This window comes from Saccoglossus kowalevskii, chromosome 5, assembly GCF_978046115.1.
Source record: "Saccoglossus kowalevskii chromosome 5, keSacKowa6.1, whole genome shotgun sequence".
Taxonomy (NCBI): Eukaryota; Metazoa; Hemichordata; class Enteropneusta; family Harrimaniidae; genus Saccoglossus; species Saccoglossus kowalevskii.
This window is the reverse complement of record NC_140645.1, coordinates 12,137,319-12,145,854: the sequence shown is the minus strand read 5'-3', so window position 1 is coordinate 12,145,854 and position 8,536 is coordinate 12,137,319. Positions and strand designations below refer to the sequence as shown.

General features: G+C 33.5%; 1 long non-coding RNA gene across 1 annotated transcript; it reads left to right on the top strand.

Annotated features, from left to right (window-relative positions):
* Positions 1–575: 575 nt before the first annotated feature.
* On the top strand, positions 576–2,788 carry LOC146745501 (uncharacterized). Its single transcript, XR_014929494.1, has 2 exons — positions 576–671; positions 2,529–2,788. It is a non-coding gene; the product is annotated as an uncharacterized LOC146745501 (long non-coding RNA).
* The last annotated feature ends 5,748 nt before the right edge of the window (positions 2,789–8,536 follow it).

The following is an 8,536-nucleotide window of genomic DNA, read 5'->3' as shown; positions in this document are numbered from 1 at the left end:
ACCTTGAAACACATATTTGCCTCCACATCGTCATTTGGACTGGGCAGCAGCTGGACGACAAGCGTGTGGCTAACTCGTGTTCACTGTCATCTTGCACAAGCAATAATCAATAGAATATTAATTAGCAGTATATACACATTATGTATGCGTACCAAATACGCAAAATACATGCCCCCAATTCATATATATATACACAACTGATTTACATACGATAAGCGTGCGAATACGCGAATTTACACGATGTATATTAACGATTTTGCCTTGTGCACAATGCATTGTACTCGTAAATTAAGCAATGTATGACCACTGAATGAATTCGCATCTTTCTCCATCATTCGGCATATTATTGTTAAAAATACAGCACATTATTATTTCATTCTACTCAGCAGCTAAATTTAGGAAGTGAAATGTATAATGTAAAGTCCCCTGTCATGATGAAAATTGAAAAATCATCATGAAATATGTAAATAACCAGGTGTAAAATGTTTTGAATGCAGCGACGTGCGGAATCGGATCAAAATCGGATAAAATATTAATCTGGTATTCAAATTAAAAATAGATATGGTAAATTAATAACAGTCAAGCATTCAGACGCTACAAAATACTATATAACAGACACGTCCCATGTCTCTGAGGTCTTCCAAGCAAAACTAACGTCAACAACAAGAAATGTGAGTAACTATATAATTATTGAGAGTATAGACATTCAACATATTAGCGAGTTTGGTGCCATTTTCTTGTTACTATCTTCGGATTGTGTTGTGTTTGCACACTTCTCAGGTTTTTTGCTCTGTGACATGATTATAACATACGGATGTTAAAATACGTATTAATAACAATATTGACAACAGTCCAGCTTGCAATTCCTCTGTACCCAGGTAAAAAATACTCGGAGTGCATTCCCAGAGTTCTCACATTAACACAGAAGACAAAGACTGTCCCATATCTCTCAAAGGAGTGATATCAGTTAATTCGAGTGTACATGAAACAAAACGTAATATCAGGCTACTTGAACAAAGTCCGTGTAGAGAATAGACGATTGGCCGACCACACATACTTTCGAAACACAGATTTCAAAATACTGATATATTCATGGCGTAGTTCCACTGCTGTTTATCATCTGTCAATAGGCAGGAGGTATCTTGAAACACGTACATGCCTTCACGTCGTCGTTTGGACTGGGCAGCAGTTGGACAACAAGCGTGTGACTAACTCATGTTCACTGTCATCTTGTACAAGCAAAAAGCAATAGAATATTAATTAGCATTATATACACAGTATGTATACGTAATATATACACAAAATACATGCCCACAATTTATGTATGCACAATTGATTTACATTTATTATACTCAATAAGGATTTTAAACTTGATAATCAGCATTTAAGGCACTGTAAAAAACAACATGAATGACCAAAATTGTCAACATAGGTAAAATGTTAGCAACACCTACAACGCTCCGCACTTTATGAATTAATTGAGTTTTTTATGAGGTAGTATTTGATGGTTTAATGTTTCTGTTGCATTATAATTTTGTCTTAAACGTGTTCGTTCATGTGTGATCTATCTTACTTACTAAACTGCGTCAGCTCTTTTAAAAACAATATTTTCATTATATAACTGACACAAGAAGACTGACTGAAAGTATTTCCGTTTGATGGCTATAGATTAGACCCTGGACAGAATTTTCTAAACAACTTGTATTGTTTCGTATTTTAGTAAGTTGCATTCAAAGTTATAAGCCTTTTACGTTCATACCCGATATCTGACATTGCGATGACTTTGCTATGTACATACACCATGATTACAACTACACGTACTGCTAAAGGTATTTAGTTGCAGTAACACCAACGTTCGCCTATAATTATACTCAGGGTGTGCATTTTTTTGAATTATGTCGACCAATACAATTGTACATTTAGCGAAGTAAAGTAATAAAGTATACAAGTAAATCACTAAATGCACGAATCTGTTATGTATTTATAAACTATGTATAATAGTCCCAGACCTCGTTTAATTGAACCACAAATGCAATTAGAATACTGTATCATATGTATGATAAATTAACTTGGTCTAATATAATGGAATAATTACACACTCAATTTTTACCAATTCATTTTATATACAAACCTACTATCGATCTTGTGAATCTTCAAATATCAACGCTAATTTGCTCAACCTAAAATGTAATTAGGTATCATATCATGTATAAAACAGAACGTATGAACAAACATATTTATTGTAGTATTGTGTATTTTAGTGGTAAATTTCTCCTAACAATACCCACATTGCATTATAATCGTTATGTTAAAAATCATCGGATAACGTATCATCGCCAGTACATTTACTTATTCAAAAGTACAATAATTTGTTACAAGTATATGCTATCATAGACACAGTTGTGAGGACTTTTGAAACTAATGGCAACAGTGAGTATGATTATATATGGGTATATTATGTAAACAATTAACATACTAGTCATCTTGACACAATGAAATGTAACGAATTATTCATCTATTTTCTTTAGAGCACAGAACGTCGTTATGATGTCAACACGAATTATTTTGATTTTTACTGGAAGCTGTCTTTTATGGTGGTGGTCGGGTTGGAGAGCTCGTCGAAATCGGAAAACACTCCAATATGTTAAACCACATATTGAAACGAAGACCGACACTAGTACAAACAACTAATGTACCCATACACATATGCTTTCATGATTCAATGAATCTACTAATGCATTCAATAATGTGGAAATAAAAAAACGTTTACTTTAACTAAACTTTAAAACAGATTTCTATATATTATATTTGCATGTTTGCATTGATATATTTATATATATAAGTTTTGCTTCAAACAAGTAAATTCGTCTATAAAAATAGTATCGTGACCATGGTTAAGCAATATTCTTGTACATTCATGTATACCAAGCGAACACAAATGACTTTCTCATTTGGTATGAAAAGACCGGATCGATCTTTTAAATGATAAATCTGCGAACAGGAAAATGTGTACTATTAATAAATACTGTAAGGATTAATAAAGTTCAGACATGAAGGCCAAAAGGGGGAAGATTTATGGGTGAATTACATCAGCGTACGCCTGCACGGCGTTAGTCATTTCAGACATTCCTCCCTCCAAAGCCCCGTGCAGTAACTCTCTTCACAACCGTGTATGTCAATTGGTTGGGCGATAGAAAGTTTACAAACGAATAGATAGCTTTGTTACAAATGACTGCCAACAAGTACTTGTAATTCGGTATTTCTGATGTCTTCATATTCCGCTTTATTTCTGGAGATATATGTTGCAGTGACATGAGCACTGAGGTATACCACCTGCTCCTCCATAATATTCAACAGCGGTGACAAACACTGTTACTATGGTCGATGACGCAAGGTCGGTAAAGCATAATTATTTAGTATTTCCAGTGCGACTAACGACTGGCATATCAGACTCGGAATTAAGTATAAATTAGGCTAGTTGAAATTCCAAGCAAACTGTCACGGTCCAATACTAGAAAGCAAAGCATGTTACCTCCCAACGGCAGAAAATGACAAAGATCGACAAACAATATTAAATCACTATCAAAATATAAATTTATTTCTTCTGTGTGCACACTAGATTGTACAGTATATGCCAATTACTTGCAATAAATTACTATACATTTAATACCACTCAAATACAATACGTACCTCAAATATCAATTACTCATGACTATTAAATCTCAAACTGTATGTGACTGGATTATAAATACATGTATACCGTATTAACCCACAGAACCGGAAATGTGCATTTATTATAACCGACATTCCAGCCGTATTCAATTCATTATAAACTAAGGCCAAGCGATTAGAACATCCATGCATATATTATCTTTACGCCAAGCAACGGCTTTGTTTTACGGGGTTTTACATCAACGAGCTTAATTTCAGGTAATATAACAGTGGCATCTGACACACCACTAAACCTCATTAATCACTATACAAATTACACTACATTGTGGCTCGATACGCTAACACAGTCATATCATAACAACATCTTAACTCAATAGCAATAATATTAATATTAATATTGGTGTCTCTCTAGCTGAATAATAAATGTGTTCGCATTCTTAAAAGAAGAAGCTAAATAGCACAATTCCAAAACTATGAAATACACAAAAAATACATAGAAATATGTCACACCAACACAGCGCCACTGTGCACAGGCATATTTGTGTTGATAACTGTACAGAGCGAGTTAATGAAAGACTTATTCTAATTGGCTATTGATGAATTGATTATAAGCTGTGAGAGCATTGTTACATACACATTGTCCAAATGAAATATTTCAAGGTTTTGTCAAGTGCTTTGCTTGAACATGCACTTTATATGAATGATTTATTAGCATGGTTAATTAAATAGAAGGCGCTGTAATTTGACTTATTACCTGTCAGGTCACACGTGGTTTACCAATAGTACTGTGTAAAACGTTGCCAGCATATAGCTAAATTGGATCATTGTTTCTAGGTGTGAATATAGTCAACGGATTTTACCCCATACCTCTAAATCATATAACATTCGGGAGTGTATTGGAGCAATGCAAATCATAGCAACAATATATTGAGGAACAATATATTTTCTTCTTTGACCACCAGGATTAATTATCCATAATCAGTGTGTAATTATCGTGACTCAAATAAATGCACTATCCACTTGAATTGTCGAGTCATTCAGTGAAAGTATGCAAGATGATTTTTACTTTTTCGTACTGCAGCGAATTACTAAATTAAAAGGCTCGATTCAATCACACACGGATCTTTTATGATCGTCCACAATTGTTTACAGGGAGTTCACACGTTCCTATACTAATCGAAGTTTAGAAAGATATACTTGCACTAATATTTATTTGCACTAAGAAACCTTATATCATGCGGCAGTTTCACTTGGAAAAAATTGAATAGAAACATGTTTCAATCAATAATCTTATTATTATTTTTTCCAAGAAAATATAATCTTCGCCACGACAAGAACTCTCTGTTGAGCAGCGAGTTGTTTCTTGGTGCAGACACACTTTACCTGTGAGTATATTTCACGCCATCAAGTAGATACACATTTTGAATTTTCTAACTTTCAAGTAAATGTGTGTAAGTGTATGTTATACATGATGATTACATGGTATTTCAAATATATTGGCTCCAAAATTCGACCTTGAGTGCATTTCAACTACATAATGCTAAAGGCCCACTGAGAGGAGTACTCAATTACTCAAAGGTGTACTACATTTCATTACATCTGTGATATAAATAGGTGTAATTACTACATTATTGGTGTTATTGAACCAGGTTCCCCGGATTTGGCAAGCCAGCGGTAATAACCACTATCAAAAATCTCCCAGTACGAAGATTGCCGACACCAAAACAATTAAAATAAAAATACTGCGTGTTGACATCATGACGATGTTCTCTGCTATAAAAAATCGATGAATAATGCCTCATTTTATTTAGTGTAATTTACATTCCCATGTCATTAACACGGATGATACCCTACCAATGTTTAAAATAAAATAAAATAAATATAATGTGTGTTAGTGAGTCTCCTGGCTAGTTTTTCATGAAACTTAAGTAACGGTAATAAGTATAAGATGTAAACTGTCGCAATAATTAAGGTCACCGTTTCCATATGGGAAAATAAAATCGCACTGAAGCTTAGATGACATTAATACACTCTTATTCAAATTTAAAATAGATATAGTAATTTAATAATAGTCGGTTACAAATGATACGGGTAAACATACATACGCATATGCGAATATAGTCTCTGAGCTGTTCTAAGCAAAACTAGAGTCGACAACGAGGAATGTGAGTAAGCTTGTTGAGTGTAATGAACAATCAACATGTGAGTGAGTTTTGTACCATGTTCTTGTTACTCTCGTTAGACTGTATTATTTCTATACTGCATATGTGTCCTGTCGCCACATGGTCAATTTCTATGAAAATTTGTAACAATTTACTAGTCAATGGTATTTTTCACAAATAAATGGATGATTGGTTTGATCATACTTCTTCATCAGAACGGGGGGAGGTCAAAATAAAATAGTGTTAATATTTGTTGCGAGATTACATTATTGGTAGTTTTTCGATTCATGTGCAGCAATATAAAATGTCCGCCAAATGGTATCTCAGATGTGTTTAAATGCTTATGTGGGTGCTCAGCAAGGTTCCGTGTTGTCCACTATATTTGCACTATCCATTAATGATACTCTTGCGTATATGTTGGTTTGTTAAAAATAGTTGACCTTTTTGTGGATGTTTTGATTTTATTTAACTTCAGCCTACAGAAAATGTAGAATAAAAGTAAAATAAATACAAACAAACAAACAAAACCAAAATTGTAGTTTTCAGAAGAATTTTTTCTAGTGGCCGTTGGTTTATCACTCAAAAAAGCCTTCTGGAAAATAAACATGCAAAGCAGTGTTTATTTTAAAACGTTTTCAGTCTTATTATAGTTCCATTGACGTACAAGTTAATATAAACATTTCATTGTAAGATACTACAAATAATAATGTATGTGAGTTTTGGGGTTTGATGGCGGGTAATGTCGAAAAACCATATTGAACATTTTTAATCTTTTGAATGTCTTTTCCAATACTAGAAACCCTGTTATTAATGGGGGAATTTTAGTAGCTATAAAATATTTAATGTACTCGCATATCATTAAGTTTTTGTTAAGAAATTTGAAAATTTTGCCGAATTGTTAAGTTTAACAGTGTTACCAGTATCAATATATCAGAGAGGAAAAATAATCTTTAATGTTGGGCCCCCACAAAACAAACAAACTGTTGTTCTATCTCGGCATTGAGCTTTTTGTTTGAATCAGTAAACGATGTTAATTTTTGTCACTTTGCAAACAGAAACTTTGCGATATGTAAAAACAATCATGACTACAGATGCTCAAAATTCTTCACCACTTGACATGTACCAAGACATAAGATACATTTTTGTGTGAAAAATATTTATCTCTGATTAATGACGATAACCTGAGGTATATTATATGCCAGTTGAAAGCATAATCACTTAACCTTCGGGTTGAATCAAAACCCTGAAGAATATGGGAAAGAGTAAATTAGGTAACAAGGGCTTGGTCGAGGAGGAATTGCATTCATCATATCATACATTTAAAAGCCATATGATAATCGCCATTTTGTTTTTGAATGTTTTGAAAAAAAAGGATAAATTGCCAGTTGTAAATCAATATTGACATTCACGTGTGTCTTAGTTTGTTTTGTTATGTTAGCATTATCATTCTGTCCGTGAAATGGTTTCCAAATTTAAACCACAAAGCATGTTTCATATGTGTTTCAGAAATTGGAAACATTTATAAATATTGTTTAAAATTAAAAGAACTAAACATATGTATATTTTATTCCGCTTTACATGATGCACTCCTCATGAATCATCTTAAATTGTCGTTTGTTAACCGCGAGTGATGCGATAGAAGACATTATTTATCATCTGCTGTGTTTTGTATAGAACTTGGCTATCGGTCTGGCAAAAACTACACTAATGATTTCGACCAAAAATGGAGAATATGTAAACAGAAAATGGATACTCGACGTAGAGTAATCATAATAGGTGACTAGGTAGTTTTCGTCGTTTTTGTTATCTTTCCGCTAGTTTTTACGTCTGGAAAAACATACGGGGCTTTCAATCGAATTTTGTTTAATTTAACAGCCTGGTAGCAATCAAATCTACCAACATACCAATTACTTTTCTCAACATTGCAGAATCTTTGCAACAGATTAGTGCCAGCTTTATTGTCTAAATGCAGCAAGATTTTATTGTAAATACGTGCAAATTTACAAAGTTCTTTGGATATTAAACCATGTTTTTTTTATATTATTCTACAAAACGGTTCACATCCCAGTCACAGATCAGATATATTAAATTGGAATATATGTGTGAAATAATTGTATGTCACTAAAAAAATAGAATAGCTAGATGATTTTGTCAGTTGTTCCACCATGCATTTCCTTGCCACGCCCGATAAAGCTTAACAATCCACATACGCTGATTATATGACCACATAGCTATATGTATGTGATGAATTACTGTTTTAATGTTTTTAAATGTTTCATTTTTTGCAATATAGTCGATTGTAATGTTTCAGATTTGCGCTGTGGCCTCGACTTGCTTCAGGTGACAATTCCACTATTTGAGGCTCATTGACTAGACTTTTCGTTTCTTTTTCAAAGGTTCCATGACTAGTTTCGAATTCACAGACACATTACAACCAAATCTACCAAATTTACACTCGCCTTTCACAACTTTGTTTGCAATTTTCTAACCTTTTACGTTGAGCTCGTAATACTGTCTATTTTCTAACGTTTTACGTTGAGCTCGTAATACAGTCTGGAAACACATATGGAGTTTCTGCTCGATCTTTTAAATTTGGGGTTGGTGCGACACTGTAGTGTTGTTTTTTTCTGCCATCGATCATGTTTCCAATGGTTGTCACCTTAGTGTGTTTGTGTAAAAAATGTGACGGCATAGCTACACGG